The sequence below is a fragment of the Ptiloglossa arizonensis genome, chromosome 2 (genome assembly GCF_051014685.1).
Source record: "Ptiloglossa arizonensis isolate GNS036 chromosome 2, iyPtiAriz1_principal, whole genome shotgun sequence".
NCBI lineage: Eukaryota > Metazoa > Arthropoda > Insecta > Hymenoptera > Colletidae > Ptiloglossa > Ptiloglossa arizonensis.
Window position 1 is genome coordinate 22,694,451 of NC_135049.1, and position 27,150 is coordinate 22,721,600.

The 27,150-nt window shown below is 45.2% G+C and overlaps 1 protein-coding gene across 3 annotated transcripts in view; it reads left to right on the forward strand.

Moving 5' to 3' along the window:
* The window catches only part of LOC143155145 (uncharacterized), a 123,443-nt gene that overhangs the window by 65,431 nt on the left and 30,862 nt on the right, over positions 1-27,150 (forward strand). Inside the window, exons 1-2 of one of the 3 annotated variants that reach the window (XM_076327554.1) lie at positions 759-3,538; positions 25,762-25,833. The exons of 1 other annotated variant lie outside the window; for it this stretch is intronic. The gene's annotated coding sequence lies outside the window, so the exon portion shown is untranslated. Of the gene's footprint in view, positions 1-758; positions 3,539-25,761; positions 25,834-27,150 lie in introns of those variants that run through there. One more of the 3 variants, XM_076327553.1, reaches the window with a different exon arrangement.

A 27,150-nucleotide genomic window follows, 5' to 3' on the forward strand; every position in this document is an offset into this window, starting at 1 on the left:
TTCCAACGAATTCGAGCAACCGTCCCGATTCCGACTGCTGACCGAGGACAAACGCGATTCGATGAGAAGAAGGTTCATTCGTCGACGAGGAAACGAAATTTTTACAGGACCCGAACGATCCGACGAAACGAAATTTCATCCCCCGTTTGAAAATCGAAATTTAAAAAATTTCTCGGCTAATCGGACGTCCCGGACGAGCTGTTTTTAACGTTTCGATTGATTTACAGGGCAGAGATAAGAATAATTTAGCGGCGATAACGATAATATGTGGTGTACAACGAACAGCGTGATAAATCTTCTGCGCTCTATCTCAATCACCTTACGCGGTACACGCGAGACCACGGTTTCGTGATCGAAATCGTCACCTACCCCGTTTTCGAGTGGTCGATTTTGTCGCTCGAAAGCGGGAATCGTCGTCGATACTTCTAAGAGAAAATTCGCACGATTTCGCTTACGTAACCAAGGGTTTGGTATTCTTCGAAGTTTCAGAGTCGAATTGCAGAGCGATTGTAACAAATTACCGAACTTTGGGAGCGTGTTACGTTCATCTTGGTACGGGAAATGTTTTCAGCGGTTTTCTTCCGCATTGACTCGCAATTAATTATAAAATACTCGTACAGGTCGTTTCGTTTTATCTCGACTGCCGAGATCGGCAAAGATCGCTCGTTGCATCGAACATCGAGTGAATCGTGACTACGCGTCGATCATAGAAGCGAAAGATTTTGTAATTACGTTACATTGTATTATGCCAAATAACAAGGAAGCGTTTCCGCGTCGACGAGCGACGCGATCCGTTTTCACCCTTGAGGTAAGTAGAATACGCTCCTAAAAATAGGCCACCTATTTCAGAGACAGGCTGTACTCATTACAGAGCATGTTTTCGTCGTAATCTGTCCGCGCGTAGAATGTGTTTCTTCGACGATCGTTTTGAAATTAAATTTCCGCCGCTAGAATCACCGACCGTGATATTTTTATCCGGGTCGAGCGTAAACGCGTAAAGTTAAAAGTAATAATCTCATCGTTCTCTATTCGCCGCGGCACGTTACTTCCATTAAAATATTCGCTCACCTTTTTTCATTATTATTTTACGTAACCGCGAATACATTTATCGCGAATTTATGTAACTTTCGTGTATCGATGTATACCTATCGCGATCCGTTACGCAATACCGCTCGTAAACGTTGTTTTGATTTTAAACAATACTCCCTGTCGCGGTTACTTAATTCGTCACGGTGTAGTCGAGTACGAGATAAAGCGATTGCAACGATATCTGAGATATATTTTCCTATGACTGTTGCGTAGTCGAAAATCGACTCTCGCGGCGATAACGGGGCTTCGTGTACGAAAAACGATCTCGAACGAAAAATCGTAGAATATTTTGTAACTCAAGTACCGACCGACGAACGCATCGGGATCGTTGGATGGGAAAGAACGATGCCGGTTAACGAACGCCCGAGTAAACGAGTAACGAAATACTCCGATACCGAATAAACCGAAACACACGAACGAAAGTCCGATCGAATAATTTCAACGTGCTCCATCCGCTTGCCAGCGTATAGAATTAAAAAAAAAAAAAGGAAAAAGAAAAAAAAGACAAAATAAAAACACAACGGTTCGCAATCCGACAGAACGATCCACAGTTGCTTCCACGGTTCTCGTTGCAACGATCGTACGCGGACCGTTCCCTTTCGTTACGTAGAAAACAAAAATTAATTCGTGGCTGAAACATGGCCGACGCTATACAATCGCGGTTGCGTCCCGCCTGTCTTACCTAATCGCGGAAGTCGCGATACCAATCTAGCTTGCGATTTGTCGCGATCGTCTTTAGATAGCGAGCTTCCTGTACGTTCGGGTGCCCGTTCGCGCTCGCGCGTAAGTGAATCAAGGTTGAGTTTATTTTTTCCACCTTTTATTCGACGCGTAAATCGTACCAAACAAGATACAAATACTGCTCGCATTCGCGGCGAAAACAAACTTCTCGTATAACGATTCCATCTCGCAAAACAAATAACAATCTCGAGTTCACCGTTGCGCCAAGATTTTGCACAATAAGAAATACAGCGGCGAAGCGAAGGAAAGAAGAAAAGTTTTATCGTAAAGGTAAAAGTAAAGACGAGAGAATTCTCTCGTCACTTGTCATCGTAGTCTACGTATTTCCGTGCGATAAGACTGAACTATGAAAACAGTCGGACACTTGCGTTTCGATGGTAGCGTACGAACAGAGTCGAGTTCGCGTGTAATTGAAAGAATCGAAAGAATCTCTCGCTCGGAAAACAAGGGGTGCGTGGAAGAAATTTCGATCTCGACTCGTCCCCGAAATTCCATTTCGCTCGGCCGGAGCGAGCGCGAGGGAGGTCGAGTTTAGGACACGGGCCGAAGAAGTATTCGCGGCGGCCGTACCGGCGACGAGCGGGGTTAGTTTCCGTAACTCGTGTCACGGGACGCATCGTCGACGTTGGTTAGAGTGTCGTTGAAACCGAGGCAACTTTTTCCACGGACCAGTAATTCCAGATCCCGCGAGAAGTGGCTCGCGATAGCTTCCCTTATCAACGTGTCGGTCGAAAGCAAGTGCGAGGAAAAAAGTAGTACGTCGAGCGCTCGCGACACGTCGCGGTCTCGCGTCCTTGCCAATTACCCCCACCGTCGCGCACGGAGTGGGATCATCCCCCACCTCTCGGCCCGCTCCTCGGTGGCTCCCCCCACTCTCCCGTTCCCCTTCGCCTAGACCGGTATGTAAGAGCCCGCACATGTTTCCCCGCGTTCCAGTCTCGCAGCGGCACTCGCGAGTGACTGTTCGTGCGGATTTTCGTGTAACGGTAAACGTGGAATAAAACGTTCGCTCACCGAACGAAGGACGTTGCAGGGGCACGCGTATGTACATATAAACACGTATTTATGTACACGCGATATATACCACCGCGATATATGTATACGTGTGCGCTGTGACGCGCGCGCGCGCAAACGACGAGTTCTTTCCTCGCAGTGGCACGCTCGAGAACCGACACGACACATCGCGACCGTCGTTGCACCGAGCAACACACAACAATCGCGAGCCATAGGGAAACGGAGATCGAGAACGAGGGACAGAGAGAGAGAGAGAAAGAAAGAGATAGACACAGAGAGTGCGAATAAGGAGAGGTGCAACAGAGGAGTCGAACTACCCGTCGTTATCCCGATTCTCGTTCAACGCCCGCATCTTTCTTTTTTTACTTTTATACGTACAAACGCGTTCAGGGATACGAGCGTACCGACCGACCTAACCCATTTCGACGTAACGCGATCGCAGTGAGAACCGTTTGCGCGAGTGACAACTGTTTTTTTTTTTCGTCGGGAGCCACGGTCGGTAAAGAGTGCGAGAAGAGGAGAAAATTTAGTGGCGTACCTGGTGGGAAGAGAGGATTGTGGATACAAGCTCGTCGACAAGGATATTCCGTGGGTTTGTTGCGGAACTAGTGATCACCCCACTGACGTCATCTCGTGTTTTCGTGCTCGACTGGAGGGACGAGAATAGGTACCCGCTGGCCCGACAGAGACACACGTGAGTATCGGAGTCCTCTCGTTCGACTCGAGGTCACTCTAGATGTTTTCAACGTACTCGTCGCGGAATCTAACGCGGTTCACTGTGTACACAAGCACGCCGTTCGATAATTTATGCACTCGACACATCGCGATACGAATTCCGTAACGCGTCACGCGATTAAAGCGTTCGACTACGCGCACGTACCGGTTTCGTGACTATTCCTTTCCAGTAAGACGTAATAATGGCGCGGGGGCGATCCTCACCCGCGAGAATCGCAATTGTTCGATATATCGATGCATCGACTCGCCGCGGAGGAGGCGCGAAAATTTATCCCTAATCGAATCGCGAAATTGTACATCGAAATTAACTGTCCCGAAAACGTATTCCCCTTTGACTCAACCTCGTTATCCATTGCGATACTGTCATAATACTCGATGATCCTGGAAGATAGGTATTGGTTCGTGTTGCGCAATTTCGATACCCCGAACGATTCAGATCGTTCGAAAAGGAAAACGTCGAACAGTCGCGTCGCGTCTAACCTTGTTCTCTCGGTGTGCTCGTTCGCTTCGTATCGACACGGTGTTTCGAATCGTTGAAAAGTTGCAAGGACTCGAAAAAAAATAGTGCGCACCGTGGTAATTTTAAACGCGTAAAATAACCGTGTTACCGACACGTTAACGGACAATAGACTTTCGAGATGTATTTACACGTGCAGTTATCGATCGAACTCGGTATTCGAATCGAGGTTCTGCGATAGCGAGCGGGCATCCTAGCGAAATATTCGTTCTAGATGTTTCGAACGTACGCGTCGCGGAATCTAATGTGGTACAACGTTAGATATACACAAGCCCATCGTCCGATTATTTATGCACTCGACACATCGCGATACGAATTCCGTAACGCGTCACGCGACCAGAACATTCGACTGCGCGCACGTATTTACCGTTTTCGTGACTGCTCTTCCACCGTGTGACGTAATAATGGCGCGGGGGCGATCCTCGCCCGCGAGAATCGCAATTGTTCGATACATCGATGCATCTTATTGGCGCGAACGCGGCGCGGACATGGCGCGAAAACTTCTCCCCGTTCGAATCGTAAAAGTGTACACGTTCGAAATCTAAACGAAATATCTGTCACGTGAGCATATTCGTCGTTGACCTAACGTATTTATACGCGATTACAATAATCAACGATCCTAAAAGATAAATATCTGTTCGTCTTGCGAAGTTTCGATGCTCGAAATAATTAATATTAATCTGGAACGAAAAAGTTCGGTGTTTCTCTTCCGTCTAACCTTTTTAACTTCGTACGGTTGAAAAATACTAACAAAGGCTGGACAATAGTTTCGAATACGTGTAATAACCGCGTGACTGGGACGTTAATGGAAAATGGAACGTTCGTGGTGTATTTTCGCGTACAATTATCGATCGTCTCCGGTACTCGAATCGAGGTTTCGCAGAGGCGAGGTAGCATCGTAGCGAAGTACTCGCTGTAGACATTTCGGTGGTACTCGTCCCGGAATCTAACATAGTTCACTGTGTACACAATCCCGTCGTCTAATAATTTATGCACGCGACACATCGCGATACGAATTCCGTAACGTATCACGCGATTAGAACTTCCGACTACGCGCACGTACCGGTTTCGTGACTATTCCTCTCCCGTGTGACGTAACAATGGCGTCGGGGTGCTCGTCGCTCGCGATACTCGCAATTGTTCGATACATCGATGTACCTTATTGGCGCGAACGCTGCGTGGACGTGGCGCGAAAAGTTCTCCCCGTTCGAATCGCGTAACTGTGCATCTCACAAACATAAACGAAACGAACCAATCACGTGATTAAATTCCTCCGCGACTCAATCTCCTTGTCCATGATGATTAAATAATAATAATCAACGATCCAGGAAGACAAGTACTCCGTCATCTTGCGAAGTTTTGATACTCAAAAGTATCAAAACAATCCGAAACGTAAAGTTTGGTTAGTTACGTTCAGTCTAACCTTTTTCCTCGATGCGTACGTTCGTTACCGATCGACGTCGTGTTCCGTATCGTTGAAAAATGGTAACGGAGAATTCGAAAGAGCAGCGGCAGGTTCGAATACGCGAAAGATCCGTGTCCGTGACACGTTGACGTAAAACAGAGCTTCGAAATGTATTTGCACGTGCAATTTTCGATCGCGCCCGTATTCAAAACGAGGTCTCGCGGTGGCCGGCGGGTATCGTAGCGAAATATTCGCGGTGGATACTTTGAACGGACCCGTCGCGGAGTCTATCTCGTGGTTTACTGTGTACACAAGCTCGCGGTCCGATAATTTATGCACGCGACACATTGCGATACGAAATCCGTAACGCGTCACACTGGCGAAGAGTCCGATTACGTGTACACGCACCGGTCGGTTTCGTGACCAGTTCCTGTCCCGCGTGACGTAATAATGGCGCGGGAGCGATCCTCGCTCGCGAGAATCGCGATTGTTCGATATCATCGATGTATCGAATCGTTGCGAACGCGCCACGGAGGCGTTGCGAATAGTTCTTCTCGATCGAACCGTCAAAGTGTGCATCCGTGAAACCGAATCGACGAACCCGTGACGCGACGTTCCACCTCGACTCACCTTATTATTCGTTGCAAATAACGATCAACGATCCCGAAAGATAAGTACACGTTCGTCGCTTTGAGTTTCATCGTTCGTAAGAATCGATATCGATCCGGGACGAAAACGTTCGGTGGTCGTGCACGGTCTAACCTTTTTCTATCGAAACGTAACACGTGTTCTTATCGACGTGACGTTTCGTAACGTTAAATTGTACCAACGAAGACTCGACAATAGCAGTGTAAACAGCGGTGGTTTCGAGCGCGTTGAATAATCGTGTCGCTGACGCGTTAATGGAAAATAGAGCTTCGAGATGTATTTACACGTGTAATTTTCGATCGCGCTCGGTATTCAAAACAAGGTTTCGCGGTAGAGGGCGACAGAGAGAGAGAGAGAGGGAGAGACAGAGAGTATTCTAGCGAAATACCTGCCGTAGATATTTCGAACGTACTCGTTGCGGAATCTAACGTGATTTACCTGTGTATAGAAGCCTGTCTCGTTCGAGTACGCGCACCTACCGGTTTAGAGTGTGCACCTCTCACGTGTGACGTAATAATGGCGCGGGGGCGATCCTCGCCCGCGAGAATCGCGATTGTTCGATATTTCGATGCATCGAGTCGGTGAAGATCGCGCGCGAAAAGATCAATCCGTTCGAATCGCGTGGCGATGCATCTTCGAAACGTTATCGAAGTAACTGGGTCGCGATCGTATTTCGCCACGATTTAACCTCGTTGTTCGGTTGTAACAATAATCAACGATCCTGGAAAATTAATAATCTTTCGTTTTGAGAAGCTTCAGCGCTTCGAGAAATTGAAATCGATTGGGAGCGAAAGTCGTTTCGTTTTTTTTTTTGGTGAAAAATAAACGATTTTTTTAGAATGTATAAATATTCGATTAAATGACGTATTCCCCATTTTGGAAAACGAGAGGACTTTCAAAACGACCCGACACGATCGATTCTTACCGATCCGGTGTTCCCGTATCGATGAAAAATAGTAACGAAGGCTCGACGGGGGAACCAGCGTGTACACCGCAGTGGTTTTATGCGCTTAGAATAACCGTATCGCTGACACGTTAATGGAAAATAGAGCTCCGAGATGTATTTACACGTGCAATTATCGATCGCGCCCGGTATTCAAATTGAGGTTCGGTGGTAGCGCGCGGTATACTATATCGTAGCGAAATACTCGAGTGGGTCGCGTTGCTCGATTCATCGACACGGTTCGCGGTCCCGGAATGCAGCCTCGTTTAAATCGGCAAATGAATGTCGACGATTTAATCTCGATCTGGAAACTGCGCTCGTTCTCGATACGATACGATGCGTTTCGTTTTTCCCGGCAAGGTCGCCTCGTCGAACGATCTGGAGCGACCGCGGTGACTCAGCCTCTCCGTGTTACATCAAATAAACATGCCTATTACGACAAATTACGTTAAGGTCGCAACGCCGTCTGGAACGAGCTTTTCCTAGCGCGGAAACGGCGATTTCCATTCGAGAAAACCGACTCGTATACAACGAATCGTGAGTCGTATAGGTGGACAGATATAAATTTTATTTTCGTTTATTTATTTACGGACCGGTGGATCGCCGGTACCGCTTGCCAAAACGATACAAACCGTTGTAACGAGTAACATCGGCGTTAAAGGAATCGTAGAATATCGGATCGATCGAAATAATTAGACGGTCACGTGGGCAGGGAAAATGTCAGGGGCGACGGAAGCGGTGTGTACCGTTTCCGCTAAGTTTAGAACACGTGTAACATTTTGGAGCTCGTGAACGCGCAAACGGTACGTTACGCGAACCGCGTATCGTGCGAACGGAAATCTTTGGCACGGTATTATTTCAAATAAGAGCGCCCGAATCGTGCGAATCGCCGAACGTAAACACGAAACCGAGCGAAATCGTTCACGGTGGTGTTTTATTTATTTCCTCGGCGACTCGCGGTTATTAAAATTGATCAACCCCGACGTTGCCGGAACCGTTGTAACATCGTCGTTGATCACTTTATTCGACAAAGCGATTTCGCGATGCTCGATTTATATATATATACATATTCCTGGCAAACGACGATGTTATTTGATTAGGTAATCCTCCAATTTTGAACAGTCTGCGTTAAACACACGGTATTTCTGCCCCCTTGATGAATCCGCTCCGAGACGCGACCTCGTCTAATCGATTCGAGCGGATTTCCGTGTTCCACGGAAATAATGCCAAATAAATTGTTCGTTTCCCCCTCTAATTGGCTATGCGAGAAATTTCAATGATGCAATTCGTGTACAATTAGAAGTAAACAGTTTTATCAGCGAACCGTCTCCGTACCGAGTCGAACATGAAATTGTCCTCGACGATGATAACATCGTCGCTCGTAAATCTCTTTTTCTCCGTCAGTTTCAATTTTTTCGCGATTCGAGTCACGCGAGTCAAGGAAAACGGAATTCATTAGTCCTATCGGTCAGCGGGAACGAGAGAGAGAGAGAGAGAGAAAGAGAGAAAGAAAAATGGAGGGAGAGAGATAAAGAGAAAGAGAGCGTATTCGTTCGTCCCGCTTCCTCGGCATTGAGTGGCACGAGGCAAACGAATTATCCAACTCGTGCCGGCCATCGAAATCGGATTATCGTCGATTCCTCTCCGTCCCGAACCCACCCCCGTCGGCCCTCTATGTATCGATTTTCGACGCTGTGTACCAGCAACTTATTTCCCTCCACCTCCCGTAAACATTCGGCCCTAAGCATTCGTCGCGCGGATTGATCACGGTTTAATTGGAAAATCTCGCTCGGTAAATAAAGCTTTCGAGGCTCGTGCAAACACGCGACCTACCGTTGACAACCATCCCCGTATCGTCGGTTGTCTTGCGCGAACAATCGTAGATCGTTCCTACGATATCGACGATACTCTCCGTTCGTCGCGCAAACGAATCGCGCGGCACCTACGCGTACTCGCGCGCGGAGAACGAAAAAAGCTAATTACGAACGAGTGGGGAAAAAAGAAGAAAAAAACTTGTTATTAATTACACGCTTTCGTCGTTCCTTGTACGGAGCGATCGAAGGAGTTAAAGGTCGAGCGTTCCGTCGAAACGACGTCGGTAAATTAATTTAAACCGACGACGCTGTGGGGAAAAAATCGCGAGGGAAAACGAACCGCGCGTGTTTTTCTCGAATGTAATTTTCCTCGTGACGGAAGGGGAGAAAAAGAAAAAAAAAAGGAAACGGTCGCGCGAAAATCCGTAACCGTCAAAGGTGTCACGCGACACGTTGTTTCGATTCTCGAAACGCGTAGTCGCGCGAATCCAACCCGGCGACCCCTTGCGCCGACGCCACTGAACGCGAGAGGCGGAAAAATCGCGAGCTGCAATTAACGCGGTGGTCGTTTCTTCGCTCTAGAATTAACGCGCCGGGCTATTGAAGGCTCGGAGAATTCGGCAATAAATTCCACGTTCCTCTCGCGACGAAAGCGAGATTAAACGTAGTCACTGAGGAGAAAAAAGAAACGGTGGTACGGGGTTGCAGCGGAGCTGAGAGGGTGAGGCGACGAGAAGGTTCGGTTGAATATAAAATCAATCGTGCTCGGCACGCAGCGAAGAACTCCCCACTCGTAATTAGTGTCCTCGGCTAATTATCGCCGCGTCTCTCGCCACCTTCCCGTTATCGTCTGGAGAACGATTATCGCGAATTCGTGGACCCTGTGCTCGATCCGGTTGCGTTGTTCCGGAGACTAGTTCTCGAGGCTCGCTCAGCGTTCGAAAAACCTAGTCGGACGTTGATCGATCGGGACCACGTGGCCCGTGAAACGATCAGAACCCTATTTATACGCGAAATTAGTTTGCGCAGGTTGTCGGGAACATTGTTGCGCGGGACGCGGCTGGCCGAGGCTAAAGTGAAAAATCAACTCTGTGTTGCTAATCACCGTTGCTTCGTTAATGTTTTGGAGTTCTACGACGAGCGAAAACAATCTTTATTCCGCAATTCGCGCGAATACGTACGTACGTAGCTTGCGCCACGAATTTGTGTACACACAGCTTCGGGGAGTAAAGTAATTCAATATTTGGAGACAGAGTGTCGTAAGCGACGAACGAACGCTTTACGAGAGGAATTTCCTTTCCGCGAGATTCTCGAGACTTCGAAAGCGAGAAATCGTATTAAGCGAAATGGAAAATTGTTTTTTTCTTTTCTTCTTTTTTTTCTTTCTTCATATTTCTTATCGTCTAGGTTTTAATTTCGCGAGTAGGGGGATCTGGAATAGATCGAGACGGAGGAGCGTGAAACGGGGAGAAAGTAATCGCTCGCACGTTTCGAATCCAGCACGTTTCGAGAGTCCCGGGGTGGGGGAATTAAAAATAATGCCTCTCGCGGTGAACACCGCGCCCTAATTAAATCCAACTGGAGAATTATTCCCTCGGTTAATTGACTCGGTGTTAGCGGAATCGATATCGTCGTATCGTGCACCTACAATTTCTACTGCGATTTCTTCCGTTCAAGTTTTTGCAGTTTGTGTGCATTGGTAATTGATTCGTTAAACGGATCTGTCGTTCGACGTTATTTTTTTATTTCTTTCGGGCAGTAATTCGTGCTGCTCGACTCGCAGCAATGTGTTTACCCGTGCATTTCGCGAAACGCGATTTTCTCGCGTATAAATAATCGCGACGACGATGAAAATTCGATCACGGTTGAGTTTTCTCCAGCGCGAAACGCAAAGTCTATAGACGAGGGAACAAGATGGATCGTTGTGTACGACTGGTAAAAGTCGTTCGAATCGTTCAATTTCTCGTCGTGGCTCTCACGAAATCGTACTTTTTGTTATCAAAAATCCAAACTGTGCCAAACGTCTTCGAACGATTTGAGAACCGATGACGATTTAATACCTGTTCGATCGGATTCGCGATTCATCGACAATAGAAGACACGAATATCAGATACGATTGGTATAAATCGTGGAGGTCAGAATTCAATGAATTTTTCATATTGTACGGTTCATCGAACGTATTTCTCATAGTTCGTTATCTCGTCTCACCGTTTCTGCGATTTCGAAACCTTGAGACGAAGTACAAGCGTTCGGTTCTCGTCAGTGTAAATCGATGTTATCGCCAAACGGAAAATCGAGTTCCTCGCAGTTTCTCATGGTTTGTAAAAAAAAAAGAAACAATCGCGCTCGACGCGGACGAAACCGATTCACGATTACAACGATCGCGAACCGATAAATCAGAGTGCAATTGGACAATTCGAAGACAGGTAGCGAATTATTGAAAACTGGAAGCGTCGGGTGGAGGAAAACCAGTGCAGTTAAGAAACCGATTTTCAATTCAGAGTTCGCGGACGCGAGCACGATGTAAACCGATACCGATCGCAAGGTGAGGCATTCTAAATTAGTAACTCCGAGCAACTACTTCGTCTCTTACAAAAGACTATTTAAAACGTATCTTCGCAACGTGTAAAACTGCATATTTATAAACTTGTTCATAGTCCATTGTACACGTCACAATACGCGACAGTTAAAAATACAGCACGGGACGAAAATATCGGTAACCGTGTATCTACGCTTTTAAACTCTGATTATCGATATATATCGTTACGATTTTAGTACGTATCTGTCAGTTACAATCTCTCGCACAAATTTACCAACCAATTTCAGACCCACTATCGATATTTGCGAACGCCTCGCTCTACCATTTACTTCGGAAGTTAGAAATGATTTCGTTTACAGGGAACGCATTCAGTTTTCACGGAATTTTTCCACACTTCCCGCACACGTAATCGTATTCAGTATATTTACACATTTCGAATAACGTATTTCGCGTGGGGTACATTCGGTACAATTTTCGTACAATTTTCGTACAATTTCTCTCGTTCGAAAACGAAAGATCGTTCGAGAATTCGTTAATTGTACCCATCACTTTCGTACAGTTTGGAAAATTGCACAATTTCGTACATTATATTGTGTCGTTCGAAAAGTGATATCGTTTTCCAAAATGGAGAATACATAATTTAATCAAATATTTAAACACTCTAAAAAAAATCGTGTTTCATGTTCACGAAAAAAAAAACGAAATGACTTCCCAAACCGTTTTTCTTCGGTGAAAATGAAACACGATTTTTGTACACTGTATAAAAATTTCAATACAATGTATAAACTATACATTCTCCATTTTGGAAAACGAAATAACTTTCCAAACGACCCAATATTTCGTACGAGTTCGTGTAACACGCTCGCTAGTATTTTCGCACGATTGCTCGCTAACGCGATAACATTTGAAGAAAATATTCGCGCAAGATCGCAACATCCTCGTGCGAATGAATATCACGCGGATAAAGAACCGCGTGTTTGTCACGGAGCTAATTAAAAACCGCGCTTGGCCGAAACTGGCCGCGCGCGTTAATCCAGCGCGTTCCCTCGTTTGTTGAAAGCGAACAAAGAACAACAAACGGTCGCGCGGGCAAGAAAACAGGGTAACGCGGGCGAGCGCTCGCGACGCCTTTGAAGCGAAAGCTCCGGCCTCGAAGCTTCGAGCTTACGGCTCCGTTAATACCTAACCCCGCGTTTATTAATTCAGGAATTCGTGCCGGTCGCGCGGAACGATTTTCGTCTCGGTTGTTCCGCGTCGCGATGGCGCCCGATCGATGTCGTCTTCTCGATTCTCGATCTCTCGGGACCGGTCGCGGTCGCGGTCGTAGTCGCGCGAACTCGCTGCTAGCCGCGAGGATTACATCGCACGTCACCGCGCGATCCATCAATTTCACAATTGCTCGAGGCTGGCCAAGAATAACGCTAAAACTCGAGCGCGAACCTCGCTCGATACGCTTGCATTGTTCCGCTAGGTTCGCGCCGCTGCCTCCTTGTAAATTCGATGCACTTTTTGCTCGCGAATCGGTGATACCTTTTTTTTTTTATTTACTTTCTACGAGTAATCGCGGAACCAGTTGCTTCGATGGTTCTCGAGTCGTTCGAGAAACCATGGAAGAGAACGTTCACGAGCGAAGAATGGAAAAAAATCTTCATTTAGGAAATTAAAAATCGAAATTTCGAAACGCACGAATTTTAAACGTTGAACTTCTGTTACGATAGTTTTGAAAGTGTCACCGGTGTATTGTCGTATTATTATCTTGCGTAGTTACGCAAGCGGAAGAAAAGAAGGAAGGAGTAGCCTTTGATTTTTGAAACGAATTTAAATGTGAAATTAAAAATTGAAATTTTAGAAATATACAAATTTTACATGTGGAACTTACCGTATTGAGTATTACCATACTACTATCTCGTACAGTTACGTAAGTAAGAGAAAAAAAAAGGAACGAAAAATAGCTTTGGATCGAAAATTAAGTTTGTCCTGCAGATTTGAATCGATTTTCTTACTCGTCGGTTACGTTCCCGATAAAATTAAACGCTTGCACCGATGAATTGAATATTTACCGCGGTACGTGCCGCAGATACCGCGATACAAAACGGAAAATCGCGAAAGTAGATTTTCATGCATTATACAATAGTATTCAAAGATGTATCGAGTTTCGATTTTGTGTCCACTTTGAGGAAGATAACACGACCTGTGGAAAATTTACCGCTCGTGAAAACCATTATAGTTCGCTCGAAACTTTTAACATTGCGTTTAACCTAGTCTGCAAAATGGAAATATCCACTCAATTTACAATTACAATGAATGCAAAGTATTGGAAGGAAACATCTGTCGAACGTATCGATACGAAATCGTGTATTCGTTTCTTCGTCGAGTTAATAGTGAAAGCAGTGACATTTGGTACGTCAGAGTCGCTTTTTAATATTCATCATCCGTGACCTTGCGATTGTTCGACATATCGTTTTTCTCCGGTTCGCTTCATCGCGACCGAATGCTGTAACGCTTAAATATTGATCGTGACATATTGTTATCTTTGTCCGGCGTTGACGTTTCCCGATCGTGCGCAAAACCGAAGATTCAATTTTATTGTTCGGAATATTTTCAATGGTCGAAAGATCTTCGAAAGATCTTCGAAACGCTCTTATTGAAATTAAATTTTCAATTTTTTCAGTTACAAAGATTCACAACAGGATAAATTACAATGTGTTGCGATCGATGAATCGTATTTACAATTATTCGTCGTTATCTCGGTTCACGAAATTCCTACCACCGCAGAAGGAATTAAAAAACATTATTCTTCCGACGAGGAGGACTGAACAAATTTGCCTAAAAGTCTGAAATAACAAGTGTAAAAATAGGTAGTTGTTTATCATCCGCTTTTTCACGGGTCCTCTTGCACAAATGTTAGCCCAGATCGATGTTTCGGTCGTGGAAAGAGTTCTGCTCGTTGAAAAAGTGGATCTTTCCGAAAACAAATTTCGAGAGCTACAATTTCGATCACGATACGCCGAATAATTTCACCTACTCTGCTCGTAGCCCTTCAGTTAAATTTTCGTAGCAAAAATGTATCCATAATTGCAACTTCGAAGGATCTAAACGTTCTTTGTCGATCGTAAGAAATATTCCTTTGAATAATGTTTTCGCTGTCGCACTCGCCGAGTATTTAATAATCCCCGTGTCTATTTTTTAAGTCCGTTTGAACGTCGTAGCACGGAAAGAGTCGCAAAAAACTTGCGAGTGAATATATTCGTAACTTTTCCGATGATGTAACGCGTGTCTCGGGTCAATGTCGAGTGGAAGTATTTGTTTACTTGGAGCGAAATAATTCTCGTCGGTTAAGGGACATTCGATCTTCGAGGAACGAGTCGTAGTATCGGTGGCGGATTTTGCAAAATAATAAAATCGGACACCAATCGCGGATTCTCCTGTTTCGTGCAGGAACGTTTAAACTCGCGTTGCAACGGCGTTGCATTAGGATCGGCATGGTCGTGACGCAAGCGTGGTTTATTGATTCGTAGAATCCAATATAACGAAGCCAAGCACCGGAGGGGTATCTGCTGTGGTTTTATAGGCCGTACGTATTGTTGGCAAAAATCGTCGTCTGAGCTCGCTTCTATAACGATCGATTTCGAGAGACCCGTATATTTCACCGGGTCTCCAGTTTCGTCGACCTATTCTTAGATTTTCGTGGGCGAAATTAGTTTCCACATGGAAATGGAACTCGTCGATGCGCCAAAATATAGAATCCATTACCGAAAGATGGGATTCACTTCTCGATGCAGAACTTCTACGTAATATCGGAATCCGCGTTGCGTTCGCGATTGTATTAGATCGATCTCATCGATCGGTTCGAATCTATTCGAATATCGAGCTAAACGCGAAACCGAGATTAAATCGAATCTACACTTTCCGCACTTTTATGCATGTCTCCGTCTCTGCATAGATCCATAGATCGACTCATAAATAATAAATAGTGTCTTTTCCATCGTACGAAGAAACCTTCGTCGATAACAGTGACACTAATTTTCTCACTTCGGTCAGAAAAAGTGTACAACCGAAAGAATCGAGGACATTTCTCACCTTTCTCTCGGATTATACGATACACCGAAACTGGACTTTCGAGTTTTAAGAAATAATAATTGCTTTTCATTTACGACGCTACGTAACGCCTATTACGTATTACAGTCGCAAAATTTGATTAACGGGGAACAGTTGGTGGGAGTTGTAATTCAAAAAATTTCAAACTATTTTTAATCGTCGTCGAAACGTCCGTTGCTCGGTCGACAATTAAAAAACTACCCGGGAAAAGTTTCGAGAAATAGGGGAAAATCTGAAGAGCACTTGGGATTAAATGATTTTAGGGTTGTCGTTTGCCCTGTCTCGAAGGTCTCCTATATCGGCAGCGTAACAAAAAAAAAAGAGAGAAAAAAAAAAGAAAAAGAAGAAAATGGCCGCACAATTATTTCGGTCGTACCGCGTAACGCGATCGCGCGGACAGACACAGTGGAAAACGTGGTTCCAAGGACGGTCGACCGTGTTTACCGTAATAAATTTCCATGCGACGTTATTGCTTGTTTCAAGCTCGTTACCAAGTGTAACAGCTTTTATTTCACCTTGGGTCGAGGCAGTCAAGAGGGGTTGCATTTTTCGAGGGTGGCACGATAAAGAGGAAGGGACACCGGGGCTCGTTAAGAGCTCTCGAGAAAATGACAGGGTTGCCAAACGAATCTCGAGTTGCCCTGTAGTTCAGCGTAATTTTAACCCTCGCATATATACGTATATACGCGCCTCGACTCGTCATGTTTGCTTTGACAATTTCATCCAGTTTTATCGCCGCGCTTCGTCGCGTACTCGATCGAAATTACAAGAAGTTTACGCGGCTGTACTCTCGCGAGCGAAAACAACGCGAGACATTCAAACGAGAATTATCTCGTCCGAGATGGAAACTCGAAAATCGAAGAATATCCAATTCATCGATCTCGCGACGACGATTCATTTCGTATCTATTCGCAATTGTGGGTGCTACGAAGCGATACCAGAAGTAAGTTCGTATTAACGTCGGCGCGGTGTCGTTTGAAATCGATCGATCTTTCGCATTATACTCAACCGAGTACTGGTATCACCGTTGGATTAATTATTATTTATTCCTCGGTCGTTAACCTAAGTACCCGCGTCGATCCTGGATCAAGTGGATACACTTTTCCGTTATTGTCCCAGTTAAGTACTTACGTTGCTGGATCAATTTTATCTATCGTCTGTTCGTTGTTAAATCGTTCCCGTACGCGCGAATTTTTCAGGTCGGGAACGAGGGTCGATTCTCACGTTCGGCGTCCACCTAACCAGTGGGTCAATAGTATCGCGTTCGTGAGACGAAACGCGGGATGTTTACGCAAAACGGTGCAAATTCACGGTTAAAAGCGAACGGATGGTTTCCTCGGCGATAGAGGCGCGGACAAAGCGTGTCGACGTCAAAGTATCCCGTAGTTTACACGACGCCGCGTAAAAGTAAAAGTGGATCGGGTAAATCGAGGGAAATTCTCGGAAGAATACGTTAACGTGTATCGCGGAATGTAGCTTAGCAGCGTCGAGTGACCTACTACCCCGTTTTCCATGCGATTTACACGACCCTCCAAGTTCAAAGTGGTTGGAGCAAGTCGTGCATAAGCATTATCGGCTATAGCCAGCCCAGGTGCTTCGCGTCGAGTTTAAAACGAAGCCTTTCTCTGCCCTGGCCTCGTGACAGCCTCAGACGACTCGCAAAGAAGGCCGTTAAAAGAGTTTCAATAATTATGGACTATATACGGTATGGACGTAACGCGGTTGGCGTGAACATCGCGATGATCGAAGACTATCTTAGGAATACTCGCGGTATTCCCGTAATTGCGTCAACCTGGATGATAAATTTTCATACGAGAATGGAACATCGCTTTTCCCTTCGTTTTTCTCCTACTGTGTCGAGTATCGCTCGGTATCCGGTACGTCTCTAGAATTTTTCAGATTAACGCGAGAGAGAGATACGCGCACGTTGTTACGATTAAAACGGTGTACACGTTTCTTCCCGAGTAATTGAATCGGATGTACGCGACGAACAATGCTTCTAATCTCGACTATCGGAAAGTTTTACGCTCAATTGTACTCGATACTCTTCAATGTACGACGCACACTCGACACTTTGTAACACGTAAATCGAAGATGGAAAGATATCGCGAGTCGATATTCCCCACGGTTCTCCTCGCGGAAGTCGGAGAACGCGTGGAGTGGGGGTAGCCGCTCAGTGGCCTTGAGCAGCCACTTAATCGTGCTACGACGTTCGATTCGCAGCCGTAGGTACCAAGCTGGGAAAAAAGTTAGATACGACGAACGTTTGCATCAATTTTTTTTCTTATCGTCTCTGGAAGAGCATCGCGGACCCTCGAACCATTTCAATTTGTAAATTTTCGTCACAATTACCCGTCCTGGATACTGATTACGCTCGTTGCACCTTGGTAAAGTATTTTCATCGCTTCGAACGTCTTTTGAGCGACTTTTCGGTGCAACACGGAAGTTTCACCAGCTCGATGCTCAAAGACACGATCTTATCGTACACTCGTTTTTCAAACCAGTATCAACGACATCTCTTCACGATTACCCGTTCTGCGATTACGCTCGTTGCACCTTCGCAAGGTATTTTTATTTCTTCGAACGTCTTTTGAGTAACTTTTCGGTGCAACACGGATGTTTCACCAGCTCGATGCTCAAAGGCACGATCTTATCGTACACTCGTTTTTCAAACCAGTATCAACGACATCTCTCCACGATTACCCGGTCTGCGATTGCGCTCGTTGCACCTTCGCAAGGTATTTTCATCGCTTCGAACGTCTTTTGAGTAACTTTTCGGTGCAACACGGATGTTTCAGCAGCTCGATGATCGGGTACGCGATCTTATCGTGGCACTCGTTTTTCAACACGGTACCAACGACCGCGAGAAATATTCGTTGGCACGCGACGCGTCACGATCATTGATCGCGCGCGTCGCTTTTCTCCCTCGGTTGGTTTATTTGTTCGCTCGATGACCGTCGTTTGTTCCACGCGCAGCCGATTTTGCAGCTCGCTGGAAAACAGAAAAAGGGTTGCTGGGGGGGTGGGGGTGGGGAGGGCGGCAGAGGTGGCGAATTATGGCTCGCGGACGAGATTAAAAAGCGAGGGCCGTAAAGAGCGAAACACGCGGGCATTAAACGTTGAACGTTATCGACGACGCGTCGAGCCGAGCCGACTCTCAGGAAACGCGCCGAATTGCGCCGCTGATAAATTTATTGGGAATTTCGTGAGATTCGTTATCGTCGCGTGCGTCGCGTGAAATAAATTCGGGACGCCGAACCGCACGAAGGAGGCTCCGGGCTGGGATCGCGAAACAGGTTATGTCAGCGAGGCGCATGCGCGATCGGTGAATTTTCCTTCGCGGTGATTTACGCCCGATGTCTCGGTTAACGTAATTAGAATGAAACGCGGAAGGAAAGGAGCCGGTACCAGGTGCTAACACGCCCATACGTCGTTCCGCGAACCGAGATTTTTCGAAGGAATTAATAATATTCTTGAAAAAGTTCCGACACCGGAATTTTCTTCGTCGTCTATTAATCGACGTTCGTTTTCCATATATATATATATATATATATATATTGTTCGGGAAGTTATTTCATTTTTTTTTGGTGAAAATAAAACACGATTCTTTTAGAGCGTATAAACGTTTTATCGAATTATATATTCTCGATTTTGGAAAACGAAATGACTTTCCGAACAATTCGATCTATATATTTCTAAATACTTTCTCAAACGAGGGAAAAATTATTTTTTCGCGATAACGAGATCTTTTATCCGAACGACGCGTTTCGTACGTGGAACTCTTTAGATCGAAGCGTCTAATAATCTCGAGACACTTGTATTTGTGAGCTTTTATAATTATTCTTTTCTCTTTTCTCCTTTTTCAACGTAAATCTGGGAATACTTTAGACTGGAAATATCAAGTGTCGCTGTACGTTCAATAATGTATGTTTTTTATGCCGTGTCGCGCGTTATCCGCAATTTTTTTCCCTTTTTCCCCGTTCTTCGACACTCGATCCGCGACTACGAGCACTTAACGCGAAAAATGTTTTTTCCGTTTCTCGGGATAATTTTCGATCGGTCGGGGAAAACTCGCCTGCGTACGGCTCGGGTTCGCTTATCTACGGACGAAACCCCTCCGCGCGATTTGCATAATTGTTGAGCAACGGATGACAAATTACAAGTTTTCAAATACCAGCAGTCAGAAGGTAAAATTCCACGTCTGTATTGTAAATTTCGTAAGCGGTCGTCCGTTGCTCTTATCGCGCGTGACGCTCGAGTCGGAGTAATCAAGAGAATTATCAAGAAGATTATGACGATCTCGCGCGACGATAATTAACCCTGAACTGATAACGCGAGATCCCGAGGAACGACGAAAAAAACGCAATACTGTACGATTAATCGAATCGTCTTTCGACGAACGCAGCATCTTCGAACCTTGCGGAACATCTCGCTTTACCATTATTTTTTATCGCCCAATGAACATCGTTTGCTAAATTTTCTTCCTTCTTTCTCCTCTCGAAACTTGAAACAAAATATACGGGGGGAAAAAAAACTTGAAATTCAGCGTTCCTTGAAATTGAACTTTCTTTTCTCTTCTTTTACTCGTTTCGTTTCTCTCTCTGGGTACGATCTTCCTGCAAAAAAGAAATTTTTCAACCTGACCTCGAATCGTCGTGCTTGCAAAATTACTCGAAGGAATCTAAGACAAAGTGGACGAGAAAAAAAAGAAGAAAAAAATTGTCGAAATTCAGCGTTTCTTGAAATTGAACTTTCTTTTCTCTTCTTTTACTCGTTTCGTTTCTCTCTTTGGATACGATCTTCCCGCAAAAAAGAAATTTTTCAACCTGACCTCGAATCGTCGTGCTTGCAAAATTACTCGAAGGAATCTAAGACAAAGTGGACGAGAAAAAAAGAAGAAAAAAATTGTCGAAATTCAGCGTTTCTTAAAATTGAACTTTCTTTTCTTTTCTTTTACTCGTTTCGTTTCTCTCTCTGGATACGATCTTAGCGCAAAAAAGAAATTTTTCGAAGGAATCTAAGACAAAGTGGTCGAGAAAAGAAAAAACAGAAAAAAATTGTTGAAATTCAGCGTTTCTTGAAATTGGTCCTTGGGGAGAGTCTCCAGTAGCGTCGCTTTCCACGGTTCTCTGCTCCAAGCTGTCGAAAATCTTCGCTAACGGTGCACGGCTCGAAAATCCCGTAGAATATTTCGTTGAGCGATATTGTTCGCGCTCTGTTCGAAAATATCCAGGAAAATCCCCATCGAGGCGATGATTGTCGAGGCTCGGGCGTGGAAATTATCCCCGCTCGAGCCGAAGTTTATCGGGGCGTTTTACGCGCGTGCACGCACCGCGTATATCGCGATATAACGGCTCTATCGCGATTAACGTCGCCGAGCGATATTACGCAGCCACGATCGACCAGAGAAGGACAACCGGGTACTGATATCGCGACGTGGAAGTGGGGGGACCCGGTGAAACGTTATCAGAGACGGTATCGCGTGCCCACGATCCCAATTTCGTGATACCATCGATCGTGAACCGCAACCCTTTAACCTGGCGGGGTTATCTCGCGCAACCGAACGCTCGCCGCTTTCGTCGAAAGTTTTTCGCCTCTCCTTCTTTCGCTTTTCTTTTATTCAGTTTCTTCTCCCATCGTTCGTTCCACGCGAGATCGTTTCTGCTCGTTATCGACCACCGGGATAAATAATTTATCGCCTCCACGGTTTTTCCTATCGCGAGAATCTGTGTCCGAGAACTCGTACACGGTCTTACTCGACCGGTGTTTCGAAATATTCGTACCCCCCTCCCCCTCCCCGCCCGGTGTTCTTAATTTTTACATCGTTCGATCGCACGCTCGGCGAAAATAATCCTCCCGTCTCGGTGCACGAACATCGAATCTCGAGGTTCTCGAAAAAAAATAAAAAAAAAAAAAAAAAACGTAAACTGATTTCACGATAGAACCGTGTCGATCGATTTTCAGAGTTTTATCGGCGAGGAACACTCGATGGCGAAGCGACACCGAACGATCGAAAAATTTGTGCAATCGGGACGAATTCACGAAGTGCACGCGTAACAATGTCTATGTTGCGTTTGAATTTTACAGAAATTGTAATTTCGGAGATATTAAAGTTTGCACGATTTTTCATTCGAACTTTGAGAAAACGAATAGAAATACCTTCGAGAGGAACGCGCTCTTGTATCAAGACGAAAGATTCACCATCGATTCGATTACAGACGAGTGACACGATCGGAGGATTTTCATCGGGAGATACAGTCGACGGAGTACGATTTTTTATGTTAATTCCACGGTCCAGTTGCGTACAAACGCGTGGTGTAAAAACGAATGAAATCGCGTTAAAAAGTAACTTACGGAGTTGAATTAAAAAGTTGGGGCAAAAAAGAATCGCACGTTGTTAATTAAAGAGAGCCGGAGTTTGTGGAACGCTATCGGGAAATTACATGGAATTACAGGCCTGGAAATAAAAACGTTACTTTTAATTGATACGCGGCCGCGGATTAATTGGAACGACACGGGGGGGAGAAAAAAAAAAGGCGAACGGGAGAACGAAATAATTGTTGTTCCTGCATCGTTATCGGGAGAACTCGCGTCATCGTGGAAATTGACATCTGCCGCAACTTGTCTCCTCGCTGTTCGTTACGTGTTATCACGGAGGCGCCTGTAATATTATAAATTGCACGATTTTTTTGTTCAATTTCGCGATACACGCGAGCCGAGACGCGATTCCTTTCACGGACTCGGTTCAATTTTCATTCGCGCGTACTCTTTTTCTCGTTCGACGCGTTCACTGTGCGGCGAGTGGAAAATAAAGTTGCGATAAATTCGAACGGACCGGGGTTTAATTTTCCTCGTTCCGTTCCGCTTTGTCTTAATTCGACGATTTTCGGCGATAGAAACAACGACAATACTCCGTACGATGTTTTCATCGAGATCGATCGCTTTTGGAAAATTTCGTAATTCCTCGTATATGTCCTCGGTACGTTCGAAAATCCGTTACGGTATTGTTTTTCGTTGTAAATTGAAATCGTCGCTCGTAAATTTCAATTCCCGTTTGTGAGCCTTATCTGCTCGAGAATCCGTGAAATACGCGTGTAAACATTCTTCGTAGATACGAATACGCGAAGTTTGCATTAATCTGCTCAGCGACAGACGTTGATTGGTTTGCCTTGGAACGAATTCTAGAAGTTCCACGAGAATGCCAACAGTGTGGTCTTCCAGTCGGTTTTGGCGCCACTCGCTCGCGAGCAAACAAAACAGTCATCGCGATCGTAATTCCACGCCGGACTCGGGTCCTTCGAAAATTGAAAACAACAGAAGGTGTGTGTTTCGAATTGTCTACGACGAGCGCGTTGCGCAATTGATAATTTGTTACGAGTAATTGCTCGCGAATAGAAGTTCGCGATTATTACATCAGTCATTTGCATACGAATTGACGCGCGCGATGCGTCTGTTGTTACCCGAAACGCCAGTCCATCGACTAACGACGCTCGAGTCGTTGAGATAACCGAGTTTTTGAAACGCGTTACAAATAAAAAAATAATAAAAAAAAAAGAAACGCAAGAAGTCTTAATAGGCAATTACTCGAAACCAATTCTTATTGAGATACAAGTGTCTGTGTTTGCTCGTCATTATCCACTGTTATTTTCTAATTAATTCGATAAAACTGTCTGCTACTCTGGCTACGGTTGTAAACAACTTTTAAATACTATAGCTGGGACAATTCGAATAACATTCGATTGTTTCGTTAGTATTCAAACGCTACGAATCACCTTCGAATATTGTGACTTGACTTCAAATATTGCATTTCGTTATTTATTCTAGTTAATTATTCTAATTCAATGATTCGTAAAGGATGATACTTTTCTATCTCTCGATTGCAACGTTAACACAACCCTCCTGGAAAATGAAAAATATAATCAAATTGCTTCGATAATTATTATTTTCGTAGCGATTCGATCGTTTCAAAAACAGACGGACACTAAAAAACACGAGGAATTAAAGTAACATAAATTTACACACGTTACGAACATTGACAACCCGAATCGTACGCACCCAATATTCGATCGCGGAAAAATTCGATAAGTAGTCTCGGCCATGCTCGGTCAGACCAGTCAGCGGTACGTTTTTCTCATAGGTAGCATCGTCAGATTCTAGAACGTTTTTCGACGAAAAAAAAACGACACCAGAAGAGCAGAAACTGGTCGCGAATAACGATCATTTTTCGTGCGCGACGCAACGACGGTACTCTGAATAGAAAAAAAAGATTATCGATGTTGAGTAACGCTTTTCGAGTACCCAACACTGTGCTCTTTCTCTCTCTCTCTCTCTGGAAAACGCCTTTCTCTCGTCGTTGTCGCCTTACGTCGAATTTTTATCACGCACCCACCGAGATAACGAAACTCACCGGCGGTTAGGCCAGCGAACACGTGTCTCTTTCGAAGACACCGCTCGCGAAGCGACTCGCGGCCAGATTTCCCGATTAATTAACGATCGGCTTGGCCGCGTGTCGTTAAAGAGATTTAAACACGCCCGAGCGATTCGTCGAGCCGACCTTTGCGTCGACGCCCGCGGAAAGCCACGGCAGAAATTACGACCGGTCGTAAATTAACGTGTCCAGCGGGAAATAATTACTCCATCGACGTCTGTTCCGTCGGAGAGACGCGGTCGTCGGGGCAGCTCGGCGGACGTTGAAGGATCGATTCGATTTATATCGGCCGGGCGATGCGCGAGTCGCTCCACTGGGCGAGATTTTCATCGAACGATCCGGTTGGTCGGACCTGCCACCGTGACCTGTGCGTTTCTTGGTCACGAATACGGCAACGCCTCGATAAAACGTCGCGTTACTCCCTCGGTAAAACGTATCGACTCTTCACCATTGTTCGCGTTCTTCGTGTCGAGCTGTGGATTCGAGAACCGAGTTCCACCCACTTTGGCTCGCACGTTTCTGGGTCACGAATAGGGCAATGCTTCGATAAAACGCCGCGTTTCTCCCTCGGTAAAACGTATCGATTCTTTATCTCTGTTCACCTTCTCGTTGTAACTTCGTGAGTATTGTCGACGTATCGGCGAGCTTCTCCCGTTGAAAACGAGCCCAAACACGACCCTATTCGGACAATTTTCAATTTCTCGTTGTAAAAAGCTTTTCGAAAATCGTCCGTGTAGCTTAAAAATAAAAATGGTCGGAAAGTGGTCGTGTTTGGACTCGTTCTCTCCGGGAGAATCTCCCCGATTCGATGAGAGTACTCTCGCGACGATAAAACGGGACGCGTTAAAGTTCGAATTATTTTGTACTTTGTTCGTTGTTCTCGACGAACGGTTGGCGCGGTATCGATTCCAGGGACAAATTAACTACCGTCTCTCCTTGGAATGTTCCACGTGGACTCGAAAATGTACGTTTCATCGAGGAGTTGCTGCACTGCGTTACTCGGTCCTGCAAACACTGTACGGTATATGTTCCAACGAACCCTGTGTCATCATAGCCTCTGTGAAACTTCCTGAACCATGCCCTATCCCCTCTGCCGCGTTCAGTTTCTTCGAAAAGTCGATTCATTTTCCCGGTGGGTCGATATCGCCGGTGTAAAATGGCGACGCTCGAAGGCGTGTCGTTGAAGAGTGGTCGCTGAAAAGCTGAGCACCGGCCAAACGAAGTCGTTGCCAAGTAAATCGTGGCCACAATTATAGGGGAATAAAGAAACCGAGCTCGCAGAAAGTGCGGCCAAAATTTCGCGCAATCGATAGCGCTGCACCGCCTTAGCTCTATATTAGGTAAACGTTCGCGAATTCTCTAAACATAGTCGACCTCGACGAGAATAAAATCTCGTCCGTGCTATCTGTTAACGTTAACGCCGCTACGCGAAACGTATAGCGTTTATTAGAATAATAATACGGTACACGATTATTGTACCGAGTCTGCCAGGCTTTGAGACCTTACAGCGGGTAATACGATAGAATATTATTGCAGCGGTAGTAGTTTGCGATAATATTGTTCGAAACTTTGAAAGAGAAAAAGTCGCGTCCAGCGTGTTCGTTGCTCGAAACCGTGTGAAATTCGTCTCGCGTGTACTTTTTTTTTTTTCTTTTTTTTTTCGTAATTTTAAACTCGTCTTACGCGCACAAGACGTTCTCTTTCTCATGGCTCACCTTGCGTATTTAAATATAAAAGCTGAGAAAACTCGAGAAAAGGTTGTTCATTGTTACTCGTTTTGTATGTTGCAGGTAAGGAATTCTTTCAACCGACACCTTTACCTTCTTCCTTGGAAAATATTCCGGTGCCAAAGCTGCAAAACCGTAAGAGACGTTTTATAAATAAATTGAAGAAAAAAAGAAAATAAGAAAGAAAAACAAATCACCGCTTAGTTCGACAATCTTTCGATAACCGACGACTCTGAGAAAATGTGATTCCACGAGAACGAAAATCGTGCTCGGAGGTATTTCTTTCCCGAGACTGTTTAAATTTTCTCCCGCGCGTTGTTTTATCTTCAAATACGAGAAAGATATTCGAAGCTGACTCACCCTTTATTTACTCCAATGTTGTTCCACCGCATTTGGAGCGAGAAGTATTCTACGATACGCGCTATCGTAAAACATTACATCCAAGAATCAGTTAATCGAATACGCTATTCTAATTACGTTACCTCTCACCGATTAATTAAACCAAAAAGAACCATCGAAGCGGTCTAAATATTATCCAAAGAGTCTTGAAAATAATCTCGAAAATTTACATCCGTAATTACACGTCTTTTCTCTAAAATATAATCAAAAAGAAATTATTCAACAACCATAGAATCAGTGCAAACATTCTCTCGTAGAATGCAAAAAACGTTATCGAGGATCGAACTGCACGTTTCTAATTACGTCTCACCTGGCGAATAAATTAAACAAATATACAATAATTAAAGAACCATCGAAGCGGTCTAGACCATTTCGCTATAGATCGAGTGACGAGTGCTCTCGCGGAATGCGAGATTTCCTCGAATCGAGTTCCTCGTGTTCGTATTTCATCCACGCGGATATATTTGAATCTAGCTTAACAATGATCCTCGAGTATCCTTAACGATGTCCTTTGCGCGAAAGATTAGGGTCAGTCCGAGTTCCCTGGCTCACCAGGAATGCCTCCGCTTACGAACACGGAAGATACGATTTATTGCCGTGGTTGATCAGCGCGCCAAAGAGAGACGCTTTCGCGATTAAGATCCACGGCTGATAAATTTTACAACACGCGGCGTCGTAAAAATGCTTCACCACCGAGGCTAATCGTCGAGTCTCGTCGAAGGATCGTGCATCTCCGCTCGTAGGCGAACGACGCTCGTTGATGCACGCGTTGCTTTATGGCGTACGTCTATACGGCACGTGTCTCGACAGCTGTTTGCACATTCGATGGCCAATTGGCTTCCTTGTTGACAGACGAAATAGAGAACACGTCGCGACTATTGTGTTTCATAAACACTCGGGGCGCGTTCGCGTCCGCGTCGCTCGTAATCGAGTTGAATTTTCCATTAATTACTTTCGTAGCGCGCCACGGTCATCGAAGCGAGCAAGAATTACAAACGCGTGTTATCGCGTCGAACTCGTTTAAAAGACACGAGTTCGAACCGTACCCGACAA